The sequence below is a fragment of the Acomys russatus genome, chromosome X, assembly GCF_903995435.1.
Source record: "Acomys russatus chromosome X, mAcoRus1.1, whole genome shotgun sequence".
Classification (NCBI taxonomy): domain Eukaryota; kingdom Metazoa; phylum Chordata; class Mammalia; order Rodentia; family Muridae; genus Acomys; species Acomys russatus.
Genome location: NC_067169.1, coordinates 62,977,893 through 62,993,319, shown reverse-complemented (window position 1 = coordinate 62,993,319; position 15,427 = coordinate 62,977,893). Strand labels below are relative to the sequence as shown.

Genomic DNA, 15,427 nt, shown 5'->3' with positions numbered 1-15,427 from the left:
ATTATAAAAGTAGTCTAGTCTTGCCCAAGCAATCATTGTTGAATCTTACAATGTTCACTCCTTTGTATAATTAATGACTACTTTTCTCCAGTGGTATCTTGCATAGCACCTTCCATCATTATGAAATCTAGCCAGTAGAGATGAAACTTACAGGTCCAAAATGGTTAAAATTTTCATTTTCTGTGATTTAGTGGTAGGGTTTATCCATCAAGTTCTGGAAGGTAACCAAGAATAATAGCAATAAATAACCTGTAGTGTTTAGAGGTCTATGAGATCTCACTGGCCAACAACTCCAAAAGCAGTAAGCCAGTCTTGGTATTAGGCTTTTTCTTTGTTAGCTTCTGGTGTCCAGTAGGGTCACGATTGCCCAGGGAAACTAAATTTTAACTCTAATATATATTGAGTTTCAATATATCTTTTTCAAAAGACCATTAATGTAATCCATCTTTCCTCATAATCACCCTATGTCATGCTTGCCCACCCCAGTTTATTTTTGTTTTAGAACTTTCTAATAACCACTTCATTCCACTCCCATATCCGTAATGCCTCTTCCCATGGACTTTTAGTAATTTCTTGACATCTATTACTATTGCAAATGAAATATGCATATTTGACTACTCAAAGCTGACATTCATAGATAAGAGGAAATGTGATTATTGTCTTTGTGCATCTGGATTGTTTCACTGAAAAGTCCTGATTCTAGCTCCAACCATTTATATGAGAATTTCATCTCTCTTATCAGCTTATTAACATTGTATTGTGTAAATATACCACATTTTACACACCCATTCAGCTGGTGCTAGAAAAGCTGTCTATTTTCATTTACTGGCTATTATGAGCAGAGTATCATTGAACATGGATGAACATGCATCTCTAGAGTAAGATATAGTGTGCTTTGGGTGAATGGTATAGCTTGGTTCTATAGAAGACATATTTTTGTTTCTTTTGATTCATTTATTTTATTTTTGACATGATAATATAGTTATATCATTTTCTTCCTTCATTTCTTGCCTCCAAATGTTCGCTTATATCCCTCTTTACTTTCTTTCAAAGTCTTGGCCTCTTCTTTCATTCATTTTTGCTACATGCATACATCAACATAATTATAGTACATAAATATATCCAGGTTAGTCTATATAATGTTACTTGTATATATTTTTTCAGGACAGAACATTTGGTGTTGAATAACTAATTGATTTATTCTTCCTTGGGGAAGACTAGTACTCCCACTCTGAACATTGCTTAGTTGCCTAGACATCTTCTCTAAGGTTGAAGCCTAGGTTGAAGCCTTGTAGTCTTTCTGACATCCAATTTGTCATATCTTTGTCATTGTCATTCATTAGTTTATGGTAAGGCAGTCATACAGTCATATAGCAAAAGATTTGAGGAAACTCTCCAATGATTCCTATAGGGACTGTATAAGTTTGTATTGTTACTAGAATTAAGTTTTCCTTCATTGCTCACATTCGCATCAACATTTGTAGTCATTTTTTCTTAACCAATCTGATTGTGATAATATAAAAGAGTAAAATGATATTAGTTTGCATTTCCATGATGAATAAGTTTGTTAAGCATGTTTAAAGATTTTTTAACCATTTGTATTTTATCTTTTGACTTCAGAAGAAGTCACATTGTTTCTGTTCTCAATAAGGCATCTTCTTGCTGCATCATCACACGGAAAAACTGAAGAAAAATAGGACACTTTTGTCTATAAGTTCAATAATTTCATTGTGGAAAATTTAATCTCATAATTTAGCCATTTTTCAAAAGTTCCACATCTTAATAATGTTAAAATCAACCAAATGAAATGGAAGCTTGAAAAATATGCCATAAACTTGATTATCTATATATCTGATGGAGGATTGATACCCAGAATATATAAAGAACTAAAAAACGAATCAAGAAACCAAATGACCCAATTAAAAATTAGTCTACAAATATGAACAGAGAGCTCTCAAATGAAGAAATAAAAATATCTAAGTAATATCTTTAAAATACCTTATCTTTAGCAATTAGGGAAATGCAAATAAAAACTACTTTGAGATTTCTTCTTATTCCTGTGATAATGACTACAATAAACAAAACATTTGAGGGACTAGAGAGATTGCTCAGTGGTTAAGAATATTGGCTGATCTTGCACTGGACTTTGGTCCAATTCCAATATCCATATTGTGCCTCAAAACCATTTGTAATTTCAATTTCATGGGATCCAACACCTTCTTCTGGAATCTTACATAAAGCCCAAAAATAAATATAGAAACCATGAAAACAAATGTTAATGGTGATGTAAAGAAATGAAACCCCTCATACATAACAATTCTTACCAATCTCTAGCTCCAAATATTTCAACTCAGTCTTCCATCAACTTTAAATTATAAATCCAAAATGGTATTTAAATATCATCTAAAACAGATATGGGCATATTCAAGATATGATTCGTTTTTAAACAAATTCCTCTTGCATCACAAGTCTGTAATATCAAACAAAGTATATTTCTTCAAAATGCAATAGTGAGTTAGGCATAAACTAGATATTCTTTTTAAGAAAGAAAATGGCTTTTAAAGTAAGTAAGCTTAAGTAAGATATAAATACAATAAGACAAACTGTACTGAGTCTCAAGACCTGAAAATAAAGTTATTTGATACTAAGTCCTACCTATGAACACAAAGAAGTACAGCTGGGTCCAATTCCTCAGTAATTCCCTACTCAAATGCCTTTGATTTGCATATTGACACCGCAGACTTTATAAATTGTAGTTTCATGTCTAAAACTTTTCCAGGCTAACTATTCCATTGTATGCCCATGGCCTTGGAGTACTGGAGTGTCAAGATCAGTCCTGCACTGATGCTTCCTTCAAACATATCCCAAGTGGAATTTCTCCAACTTCATTTTCTTTATCCATTCTTTAGTTGAGGAAATAGCCAATGACTATTCCAACTTGAGACCCACCAAAGAGGAGGAAGCCACCCCTTGACACTATTAACAATTTTCTGCTATGTTTGCAGACAGAAGCCTAGCATAACAGTCCTCTGACAATCTCCACCCAGCAACAGATTGAAGCAGACGCTGAGCCCCACAGCCAAACATTAGGCAGAGCATGTGGAGTCTTATGGAAGAGTTGGAGGGAAGGAGAGAAGGACCAAACAGGGACAAGAACTCCACAGATGACCAACAGAGTCAACTAACTTCAGACCATGGGGACCCACAGAGACCAAACCACCAACCTAAGGGACTATACCTAGGCACCCTACACTTATGTAAGAGGTGGACAGCTTGGTGTTCATGTGCATCCCCTAGAAAGTGGGGCAGGGACTATTTCTGACATGGACTCTGTTGCCTGTTTTTGGATCATTTCCCCTAGCTGGGATGATTTGGGACAGGGAGGATAGGAGGGAGGGATGTTGATAAGGATTTAAAGTAAATAAATAAAATTTTAAAAAGAAAGCTTCAACATAAATAATATTCTGTAATATTTTAAAGATATAGAACCTATGAATGCTTGAAAATTTGCCTATCATAGAAATAATATAAATCTAGATCAAATAAAATCATATGAGAGGTATTTTTCCTCAACTGAATATGTTTCATATTTACAAAATGTTAGACATATTCTTTAAGGCCACAGACCAAAAGAAGTATATATAGTGTCTTCCTTGGAACAATTTATATTTATTTTTCATTTTATTTATTTTTGTCACATCTTCTGTACTACTAATATCACAGTATTAATTTTTCATGTGAAATTTTATTTCAGCTTTTTGTAAAACCTAATGTGACATTAATCTCAACAAATGGAAAAGATCTACCACATGATAATACAAATTAGAGGTGCAAAAGGACATAATAGTCAATTTCTATTATTTCTAAACATATATCTTGCTGTAATATGAATCATGGTTTTGCTGTGAAAGTGAGCATACATTGATTTGGTTTTATGCTGAAGGATTAATAAAAATACACCCCTACTGAAACAGTACAAAAATATTACTTTAAACTAAAATTTGTAGTTGATTTCATGCAATATCACATTCTTTTTCTAAAAGTCATGAATGTATCTTATTTTCCCAGAAGAAAATACTATGAATGAGTTATAAATTATCCTAATGTCAACTTAATATGGACAAAAAATTGTAACAGGAAGATAGTGAGGCTCACTTAAATTCATTGCAACTCATGTCTAATAACCATTGTTTTTTATTTATGAATTTTTAGGCTATATATTTTAAAACTTTATATTCAACAACATAAGCTGTAGAATTGTTTAACTTCTCCCCTATAATTATTTTAGTCATTTAACACTTTGTTTACTCATATACCTAAAACTGAAAGTTGGAAAACATGGAATTTTCATTGTAAGTATAAATAATTTATAAATAATAAGAATCTAAATTGTCAAATATACACTAAATGTGAGAGGCAGAAGACAATCAAGTAAAATTGATGATATATAATATCAATTAAGTACTTAAACCTCAAGAAAAGTTTTTTAAAATTAATAGCAAATTAGAACAAATAATATCAAAATAGGGTTGGAAATTATTTGAGGAAAATAAATAGTGAGGTTGTAATAGTACTTTACAGAACTATATATAAACTTGTGAAAAACTGGTGTTAGGTATACATTTTATCTAAAATGGTTCATGCTTGAGTATAGTAGCAATAATAATAATACAATGTATATTTTTCTTATAAGTTATCTTATTGTGCAAATATTTGTATTCACACATGAAAGATTCACATCAAGAAGAATTATTTTATGAAATGGGCTGTTAAATGATTAAAACATGCTTCTTTACTTGTTTGATGAGCCTTGATGTTTCTGATTATTGCATATTTGATTGATATGACTGAAATCTAAAATTTTCTTTTAAAATTTGTAACATTCTGAGCTCAAAATATGGTGAGTCTACTTCTAAACATTTTGCATTTTAATATGTTTGAAGTTAAGGCAGTAAGTAATTTCTGAGATTTTCCCTTGAGTAACATAGTTCTTTCATATATAATTATTCTCTGAGTGCATTAAATAATGCTGTTTCCTACAGCTCTATACACATCTATAAATCATTAATGAGGCATTTAACTGAAACAGAACTATAGAAGATTTGCATTACCCAGCAGAACCAAGCCTTAACTGACTTCTGGGTATTTACAATTAATTTTTCCTTTTGGAATAATAATTGTAAGTGATTTAAGGTTTTTGTTGGTTTTTTATTTTTCTTTTTAGGTCTTAAGGAAATAGATTTTACCTGTTCTTCAAAAGTTTGTTGTTGTTGTTTTCCCCTCCTATATAGCAGATAGTGCCCATTATGAAGCAAGCATAGGGTAGCATTTATTTTTCCTTCAATTGAAAATAGATTGTCTCAGATTTCAAGATTCCCTTGTTTTTAATATATGAATAGTATTCCATTGTGTAAATGTACCACATTTATTTATCTATTCTTCAGTTTAGGGGCATCTAGGCTGTTTCCAGTTTCTGCCTATTACAAATAAAGCTGCTATTAACATAGTTGAGCAAATGTCCTTGTTGTATGATGAAGCATCTTTTGAATATATCTCCAAGAGTGGTATAGGTGAGCCTTGATGCAGAGCTATTCCCAAGTTTCTGAGAAAGCACCAGATTAATTTCCAAAGGGGAAATCATCTAAGCCACCTCCAGAAATTTCGACCCAAAATGTGCTCTGCCTTCAAGATGTACAGAGATAAAAATAGAGAAGAAATGGGGGTAATGTCCCAACTAATTCCTGGACAAACCTGAGATTCACCTCAAGGGAAAGAGCCAAACCCTGACACTGTTAACTACACTCTTCTATGCTTGCAGATGGGAGCCTATCATGGTTGTCCCCTGAGAGACTTCCCCCAGTAAGAGAACAAAGCAGATGCTGAGACAGCCAAACATTGGACAAAAAGCAGAAGGCCTTGTGGAAGAGTGGATGGAAGGATAGAAGGACCCAGAGCAGACAAAAACTCACAAGAAGACCAACTGAACCAACTAACCTGGGCAAAGTTTCTTGCAGAGACTGAAGCACCAACCAAGGACCATGCACGAACTGGACCTAGGCCCCCTACACATATGTACCAAATGGGAAGCTTGGTCTTCATTGGGTCCCTTAATATGGGCAGTGGGGGCAGTCACTGACATGGACACTGCTGCCTTCTTTTTGATCACTTCTCCCTGGCTGGGCTGCCTTACCAGGCCACCATGGAAGAGGATGTGCTCAGTCATGATGTAACTTAATGTGCTGGGCTAGGTTAGTAGGAGTGGGAACTCCTTTTCTGGGTGGTAGAGGAAGAGAGAAGGAGGGTGGGACTGGGAAGAGGGGAGAGAGGGAGCTATGATTGAGATGTAAACTGAACAACTAAATATATTAATAAAAAAGAAAATAGCTTCTCTTCCCATAATATTTGCTGACCACAGTTTCCCCTCTCTCTATTCCTCCTACTTCCTTCCCTTTCAGATCCACTTTGTTTATGTCTCTCACTGGAAAAGAAAAGAATTCTAAGAGATAGAAGTAAAATAGAACAACGTAAAATATAGTAAGATAAAACTACGAGTATCACATCAAAGAAAGTGAAGAATACAAACCAACAAAATGAAAAGAGCCCAAGAGATAGCACTAGAATAAGAGAACCACTCATTCACACAATCAAAAATACCATAAAAACACTAAGCTGGAAACAATAATATATATGCAAAGGACTTGGCACAGACCCTTGTAGACCCTGTACATGCTGCTTCAGTTTCTGTGAGTTTCTATGGAACTTGCACATGCTGATGTAGATACTCTTGTTGTTTTGGTGTCCTAAATCCCCTCTGGCTCTTAAATTATTTCTGCTTCCTCTTCCAAGTCATTCTCTGAACTCTGAGGAGAGGTTGATGGAGATATCCCATTTAGAGTTGAGTGTGCCAAGTTCACTCACTTTCTGTGTATACCCACAGACAACAGTGGATCTCCATATTTTTTCCCATCTGCTTCAGGAGGAAGCTTCTCTAATGATAACTAACAAGGCACTGATCTATGAGTATAAGATAATGTTATTAGAAGTCATTTTATTACATCATTTTTTCATTAAAAATTGTTATAGTCTATTCAGAGTACTTTATTATATTATTATTATTGTTGTTATTATTATTATTTTATTATTATTATTATTCCCTCACTTGTATCTTCCCATTCCCACCATCCCTCCCTTTCCTACCCTATTCCCCTCCCCTAGACCTCTGACAGAAGGTGACCTTTTCCCTTACCATATGACTATAGCCTATCAGGTCTCATCTAGATAGTCTGCTTCCCCTTACTCTGTGTTCCTGCCGGGCTTCCACACCAAGGGGAAATGAACAAATTGGGGCATCAGAGTTCATGTGAGAGACAGTCCCCACTCTCCACACAATTATGGAGAATGAACCCAATAGATCTAGGTTTATTGCATGCATTGTTCTTGACTGGTACAACAGTTTGTGCAGGCCCCTCTGGGTCCAGATCTACCAGCTTTGATGGTCTCCTTGCGGGGCTCCTGAAACCTCTGAGTCATTCCATTCCCCCATTCTTTCATATCACTCTCATCTGGAGTCCAGCAGCGAATACCAGCATCTCTCCTGGTGCCCTTCTGAGTGGAGTCTCTCAGAGGACATCTATGTTGAGCTGATATCCACTTACAAGTGAGTATATACCATGCATGTTTTTCTGGTTCTGGGTTACCTTTCTCAGGATGATCATCTCTAGTTCAAAGGGTATTGTCAACCAACCAAAAGAAAAGCCTACAGGCTGGGAAAAGATCTTCACCAACCCTACATCCGTCAAAGGGCTAATATCCAAAATATATAAAGAACTCAAGAAATTAAACACCACCAAACCAAACAACTCAATTAAAAATTGGAGTACAGTGCTAAACAGAGAATTTTCAAGAGAGGAATATAGAATGGGTGAGAAACACTTAAAAATACGAAATGTCCTTAGTCATCAGAGAAATGCAAATCAAAACGACTCTGAGAATTCCATCTTACATCCATCAGAATGGCTAAGATCAAAAACTCAAGTCACAGCACATGCTGGCAAAGATGTGGAGAAAGGGCAACTGGGGAAACATTCTGTTTCTATCCAAGTTATATTATTACTTGCTTTATTTTGATATTCATAATGTAAGAAAACAAGTAAAAATTTATTAACCAATTACCCATTAAAAGTGTTTTAATTGTAAAAACACCATATTCACCTAGTTATTACTATGTTTACCTCTTTACCTATGTTGATGGCATATGTTTATGGACTATATTATGTTCTTCTACATTTATGAGCCACCATTTGACTCCTACCTCCTTTGTATCTAATTATTTATTATATTTATGCATCCTAATTCAACGGTAGTACTTCCTACTTTAACTTCTAACTTGCACAGCAAACATAGAGAATCAATTTCTGAAACCCTGGTCCAAGATCAAAGAAGTTATTATTATTTTTTTTTTAGGAACCACATAAGGGTGTTTATTTCATACAGGGCTCTGTACAAAACATCTACACATTTTTTTTTTACAGAGTAAGTAAATACCTGAAGGTAAACTAACAACACTTTCTTCTCAGTGGCAGGGGAGTCCTGTTATGGGCACAGGCCACTCCTCATCTCAGAACAAGGCAGTGCCACCTGCCTGCCTGGATGCAGAATTGTGGCTTGGACCCTTAGGCCCCTCCCCTCAGCCAGTACACTTCTTACAGCTCTTTAAGCAGGCTAGAGGTACAGGTGACAAGCCTGTGTTGGACTGACAGTATTTGTCACTTTAGCACTCTGGATCCTGGAAAATTCTCCTTTGTCCTGAATTAATCCCGGTGAATTGTCACCCAGGCAGGGCTCCAGCTCGACTTAGTTAAAGTGCTTTATGTAATTCAGCCTGGACACTATGTGCTCTGGCTTCATGGCTGCCTGGCATGCAGTATCCCACTGCATACAGAGGGCACAGAGGACGAGGGGATGGGCAGGGGACACATGTGGGATCATGGCAGGACTGGGGAAGGGTGCCCAGGAAAGATCAGGAAACTGGAAGCACGCAGTTGCTTCCCACTGCACTAACTCTAAAGCAGCAAAAGGCACTTTTGTTTTCAAGCCAGTTACTATAAAACACACCTGGCTTCACTTTTAACAAAGTCACCCTAGGAAGACCGAGTGATCCTATGAATCCCGTGCACCTCTCCTGGAGGAGCCCAGGGGTAAGTGGGGCTAGTGGTGTGGGGTTCCTGCCAAAACCTGTCTACATGCTGGCAAGTATCCAAGGGCATTCCCAGCCTGAGAGCAGCAGCTGAGGAGACAACGAAAGGACAGGCCAAGGTGGGTAATTAGTGAAAATAGGGAAAATGAGACAGGAAGTGGCACTGTGGGGTATGAAGCTGTTCACGAAGTAAACTTTGGCTAAACTGAGCAGGGAACACATCACAGGTGCAATCTTGTCATCCCAGACAATCGGGAGCAGAGGCAGGAGGATCAAAAGTTCAAAGCCAACCTGGGAAACTTAGGTAGTCTCAAAAATAAAAACTACTAAAAAAAGCTGGGACTGCTCAGTGGTAGAATACTTGCTTTGCATGTGCAAGGCTTTGGGTTCTATTCCCTTCCAAAAAGAAAAAAAATGTTAACCCAGTAGAAGCTCATGAAAGCTTCTCACATGAGGAAACTATGAAAGAGGCTTGAGAAATGGCTCAGCAGCTAAGAGTGCTTACTGCTTCTGCTTCACCAGAGACCAGTGTTCAGACCCCAGCATCTGCACCAGACTCCAGGAAACCTGAAGCCCACCTCTGGCCTCTGTGGGCATCTGCACATGCACACACACACACACACAAACAAACACACACACACACACACACACACACACACACAAACACACATAACTTTTTAAAAAGTGAGAGTACTTGCTATGTTAGGTGTAGTATACAATCATAAAAACAGTATTTAAAATGTCTTTGTAGGTAATGTGGAGGCTTGTAGAAGAGAGAGAACAGGGAGACACAGGCAATGGCATACAGATGATTGATATTCCTCTGCATACAAAATCTAGGCTGGGACCATAAAATTAACGAGAACCCAGCTAATTCTCTAATTCTGACCAGCTAACAGAGCCACTTTTAGAAGGGGCCATTTGGCTCCCTGGCTAGAATTCTCTCCCTCACTCTTGTTCCAAGGCTGGACTTGTTCAGCAGCTCCTGTCTGCTTTGTTTAAGATACACAGGACATGTGGTGCTGCAAGGAGGGCATTTCTAGGCCCAACTTTCTTCTAGGCAATGAGTTGGGTAGCCAGATGCTCCAGAGCCAATTCCAACAGGGAGAGATGCAGAGAGCACTCAGATTCACTGAGCTCAGTGTCAAGCAGCTAGCTCTGCCACTAGCCACCAAAGCCAAAAGGCAAGGTGCCAAGGGCAGCAGACAGAACACCCCTAACAGAATCCCTTTAATGACAATTCCACCCTCTTTCTGGAAATGGGGAGAACTTAGTGGCTCCTTATTTGAGTTTAAGGAAACAGCTGCAGCTGGAACTTAGGGGCCCACTCCAGCGTGCTCTTCACCACTGCTACTGCTGCTGCTCCAAGCTGCTGCTGCTCCAAGCGCCACTGTGAGTCCCATCACTGCCAGCTTCACAAAGCTGTTGGTCCTTGGTTTGGTCAGGACATCTTTTGTTCAAGCCTCAGGACTCAGAAGTCCCCGAAACTGCTGCCACAGCACCATGTCTGGCCTCTGCTGGGCTGATGCCAGTTCAAAGTCTTTGAAATTAGAGGCTGCCATTCTCTCAGCGTCCTGCTGAGCAGCCACCTCCTTTGCGAGTTCAGAAGCGGGAAACTGAACAAAGAGGTCTCCTGCGTTGCTGATGAGCGTCTCATACGGAAGGTCCTGAGGGATCTTGGACAACAGGTGGTGGACAGAGGCCATATCACAGTCACAGTCCAGGACTTCCTGCTCTTGGTACAGCACGATCACAGCTGCAAAGTAAATGGGCATGAGCGCGTGGCAGGCTAGGAAGAAGCCGTATAACCTGAGAACGTGCCTGAAATCCAACAGGACACGTCCAAACCAGATGATAAGCCAGCTGAGGCCAAAGATGGTCCCCAACTCAGCACTCTTCGTGAAATCATGGAGCTCTGGGCTCACTTGGTCAATGATGGGCATCAGATAATTTTGGATGTACTTGGTGTTGTCCATTGTGGGACCCATGAAATCCCTGAGATGATGGGTAGACAATTTTTCTACCAGGGATGTTGCCAGCTTCTCACCCATCACCAGCAGAAAAGTGACCACGATGTCATGGTAGCCCTGGTAGTAGTGGAGCTGAGGGTTGTAATCCAAGATGAGGAGGATGATGTCAATCAGTTCTTCCTGGAGTCCTTCTCTCTGCTCATCTGGCATGCCGGGAGGGAAGCGCCGAAGAGACCGCCTGACGTCCAGCAGCACTTGCTGGTAATCCTTGCTCATGTGTCTGAGATCCTTCCTTGACACAGGCGGTAGGGTGCTGACATTGAGGAGCTTGGGCCACACTTGGCACCTGATCTCATCAGTCAGGAGGCCCCTCTCACTGATGGCCATTCGTCGGAGGGCAGCCACGTCGGTAGGAGCCTACTGTATCTCCGACACTTCTTTTTCCTTTTGGCATTAAAGTCTGCCTTCCCCTCGCCTTGGTCCCAGTGGCCGGCGGAGCCGTTGCCCTGTGAGGGCTCCCACCGCGGTCATAAGCACAGGTCGGCCAAAGAAGTTATTTTTAATGATTTCCTCGCAGCTGCAGTAGCACTTGCTTACAGTTCCAGCTACTCAGGAAACTAAGACATTATAAGTCCTTGTGCTTTCATTTCCTCTAGAATTATTCGCAGTACCAAAATTTGTATTTGTATTAGTCATGATTTTTTTCAAAAAATCAGAATAGGAAATTGATACATTTGTAAGTATGTGTATGGAGCTAGTCAAGACCTAGAGCTTCTGATCATGCTATTAAGCCTACAATTCCAGCAAGGATTTACTTTGTTTTCTTTGTTTCAAAACTTATATTAAGACAGTTCCTTCTTCTAAAGAAGAACTCAGTAATTTATCTTAAGGCTTCTGTCTAAATGAATAGGGAGGATGAGCTGCTGTACCTACAGTCTACAAAGTTAAATATTTAACTACATGTAAAAAACTTTCTTCACAATAATAAGTAAGTAGGGGTTTGAATAAAAGAAAAATAATATTAGTAGTTAATTTCACATATTAAATTATCACAGATATTGAAAAAGAAATGCATAACATTGGAGAATAAGTTTTATAAGTGAAATAACACAACAACATCTATAAATTCCTTTAAGTTCCACAATTTATTACTTTTTATAATTTAGCAGTCCTCTTTAATCTTTACAAATATATTTTATCCATTATGGGATTAGTCTCCTTTTTCATATACATTTCCGTATTCTGGGAGGAGCAACCATGCCACAATTATATGTGGATATCAGATGCATGCCTGATAATTGAAAAATTTTCAGGATTCAGTTTTTAAACATAGATCAGCGTGATAATTCCCAATGGAGATACTGAGCATCCTTGAGCAACCTTAGCAATTATAAAGTTTTTTTCTCCAACTTTCTTGACACACACATGCACGTGTACAGGCACACACACACACACACACACACACACACACACACACACACACACACACACACACATTACATATTATGGAATCAGACTGTATTTTACGTATCATTGTTTTTTAAACTATACCAAACTCTTTTTTTGTATTTTATGGAGCATGTACCCAGTGTGTGTGTGTATATGTGTGTGTGTGTGTGTGTGTGTGTGTGTGCACACGTGCGTGTGCATGCACGCACATGTAGACAAGAGTTTGACACTGATATCTTTATCATTTTTTCTTTATCTTAATTTCTGAGACATGGTCTCTCAGTGGGCCTATATTTCACCAAATTAGCTAAACTGGATAGGCTTGTCTAGGCACCACACATCTCCATAGCTTCTTACCATGACAATATTTTCATATGGGTGTTAGGGACTATTATCATGATTTGCCAACTCAACCACAGCCAACGCCTCATAAAATTTCTCAATCATGAAAATGTGACATTTATAAAATTTCAACATAGGCATAGTATGTTAAGAAAGAGGAGACAAAACAGAACTAGCCATTTGTGTTGTATGTCTTTTTCTGGATAAATGTGAAGAAATGTCTACTCATTCTAGATGGGGAAGTAAAGACAGAAGAAAGTAATAATTCTACTTAAATCAACTTCTTGAACCAGTAATGTTTCTAAGAAACATTCAGATTGATTTCCAAAGTGGTTCTACAAGTTTGTACTCCCACCAGCAATGGAGTAGTATGCCCTTTTCTTCACATCCTTGCCAGCCATTCTGATTTGATTTGCATTTCTCTGATGACTAAGGATGTTTGAACATTTCTTGAACTATTTCTCAGCCATTCAAGACAACTCTATAGATAATTCTGTTTATATTCATACTTCATTTTCAATTGGATTATTTGGTTTGTTAGTGGGTTTAGGGTTTTTTAATTCTTTATATGCTTTGGATATTAGCCTTTTGTCAGATGTAGGATTGGTTAAGTTTTTTCCCCCAATATGTACACTGCCATTTGATTCTACTGAGAGTGTCTTTTGCTTTACATAAGCTTTTTCAGTTTCAAGAGGTCCCATTTATTAATTTTTTTATCTTAGTGCCTGAGCTGTTGGTGTTTTTTTCAAGAATTTGTCTCCTCTGCCAACAAGTTCATGGCTCTTCCCCACTTTCTTTTCTAATAAATTTAGTGTATTTGGTTTTATGTTGTGGTCTTTGATCCACTTGGACTTGGATTTTGTACAGAGTGATAAATATTAATCTACTTACATTTTTACATGTAGATATACTGTAGACTAATTTGTTGAAGATGCTTTCTTCTTTCCATGGTATGGTTTTGGATCTTTTGTCAAAAATAAATTATCCATAGCTATGAGAGTTTATTTATGGGGTTTTTATTCAACTTCATTGATCAACCAGATGTGGTGCTGGGGAGGTAGCTGAGAGTCCTACATCTGAATCCTCAGGCAGCAGGAACAGCACTAAGTTTAAACCATTGTTTAGCAAACTCCCTTGCTACAAGGAGCAACCCCATTACCTGCACCAATTGTTCAGTTAGAAGATCAATTCTGAGGACAGCAGCATGAGTGGAAGACACTACCTTATTCAGCTTCCTGTATTGAACTCTTATTCTACAGGTGCCATCTGGGTTTTTTATTTGCCACACTCCACTGTTGCAATGGCTGTGGGCTAGAGGCATTCTGTTTTTAAAAACAAAATCCCAAATATTTTATTGTACCTTTAATAAGGACTCAGGAGCTAGATACTGATGTGAAAGCCTGCTAGTTCAGAGTGGCAGAGAAAGCACCCAGCTGACCTTCCTACTCAGCCAATGTCCCAGAAAGAAAAAGCACTCACTCCTCCATATTGTCTTGTTTGTTTTTTGAAACAGGGTTTTTCTGTGTAGCCTTGGCTGTTCTAGACTCACTTGTTAGACCACGAACTCACAGTGATCTACCTGCCTTTGCCTCTCAAATGCTGGGATTAAAGGCGTGAAGCAACCATGCCTTTCTCCACTTTTTCCATACTGATAAAAGCCCTTCAAACTGAATATCCTTCCTTTCTACTTCCTGTGCATCTCTGTCTATCCTCTGGACTTCCTCTCACTCTCTATGCTTTTTTCCCATGTTTACTCTTTGTCAACTGGTTGCTTGCTCTGCTTCCTGATCTAGGGTCAACTTTATTAATTCTCATTTATAGAAAGCTCTTGGATTCAAGGTGTGTGCCATGGATAAGTCACACCACAACCACTTTTCACAATAAACAAAGCTCTTAGATGAAATGTGTGTGCTAGAGCTGAGCTACACCACAACTAGAAATAGATTTTTATAATACACAATCTCAGGGTTCACAGTGTGACCAAATATCTTGCAGCAAGTATGCAGTAGAAGTTTCTGATTTCTTTAAAAACTCAACTGTGCCATGTGATTGTTTTTGAAGGCTGTCTTGCGAAAGGGCATGTGAAGTTTTGCTGAAAACAGACATGTTAGAGAGCCCATGATGTTTACAAAGAATATAAATAGAAACTCACATACAGTGAGATGACATTTTGCCATGCCATGCAATGCTTTGCTGGTCTTCTCTGGTCTTCATGTCAGAAAGAGAAAAGCACCAGAGAAATTCTCATGGTATTCAGGCTGATTCTGCCTGCTTCCACTGACTCATGCTGAGTTGGCAGAGCCTTGCTGTTTCTGGTGGATTGTGCCACCACTACTGTTTTGTGTTGCTGTTTGGTGGTTGCAATTGGACTGGACTGCTGTTATACTGACAATGAAAAATGGAATTGCCCTAAGGAAGTAATTCAAAACAGGTCCACCACTTCTTTTTCCTATGAACCATCTTTCTCCTC

The 15,427-nt window shown here is 38.3% G+C and overlaps 1 pseudogene; it reads right to left on the bottom strand.

Annotated features, from left to right (window-relative positions):
- Positions 1-10,487: 10,487 nt before the first annotated feature.
- On the bottom strand, positions 10,488-14,278 carry LOC127185316 (TBC1 domain family member 20-like; annotated as a pseudogene).
- Between the last annotated feature and the right edge of the window lie 1,149 nt (positions 14,279-15,427).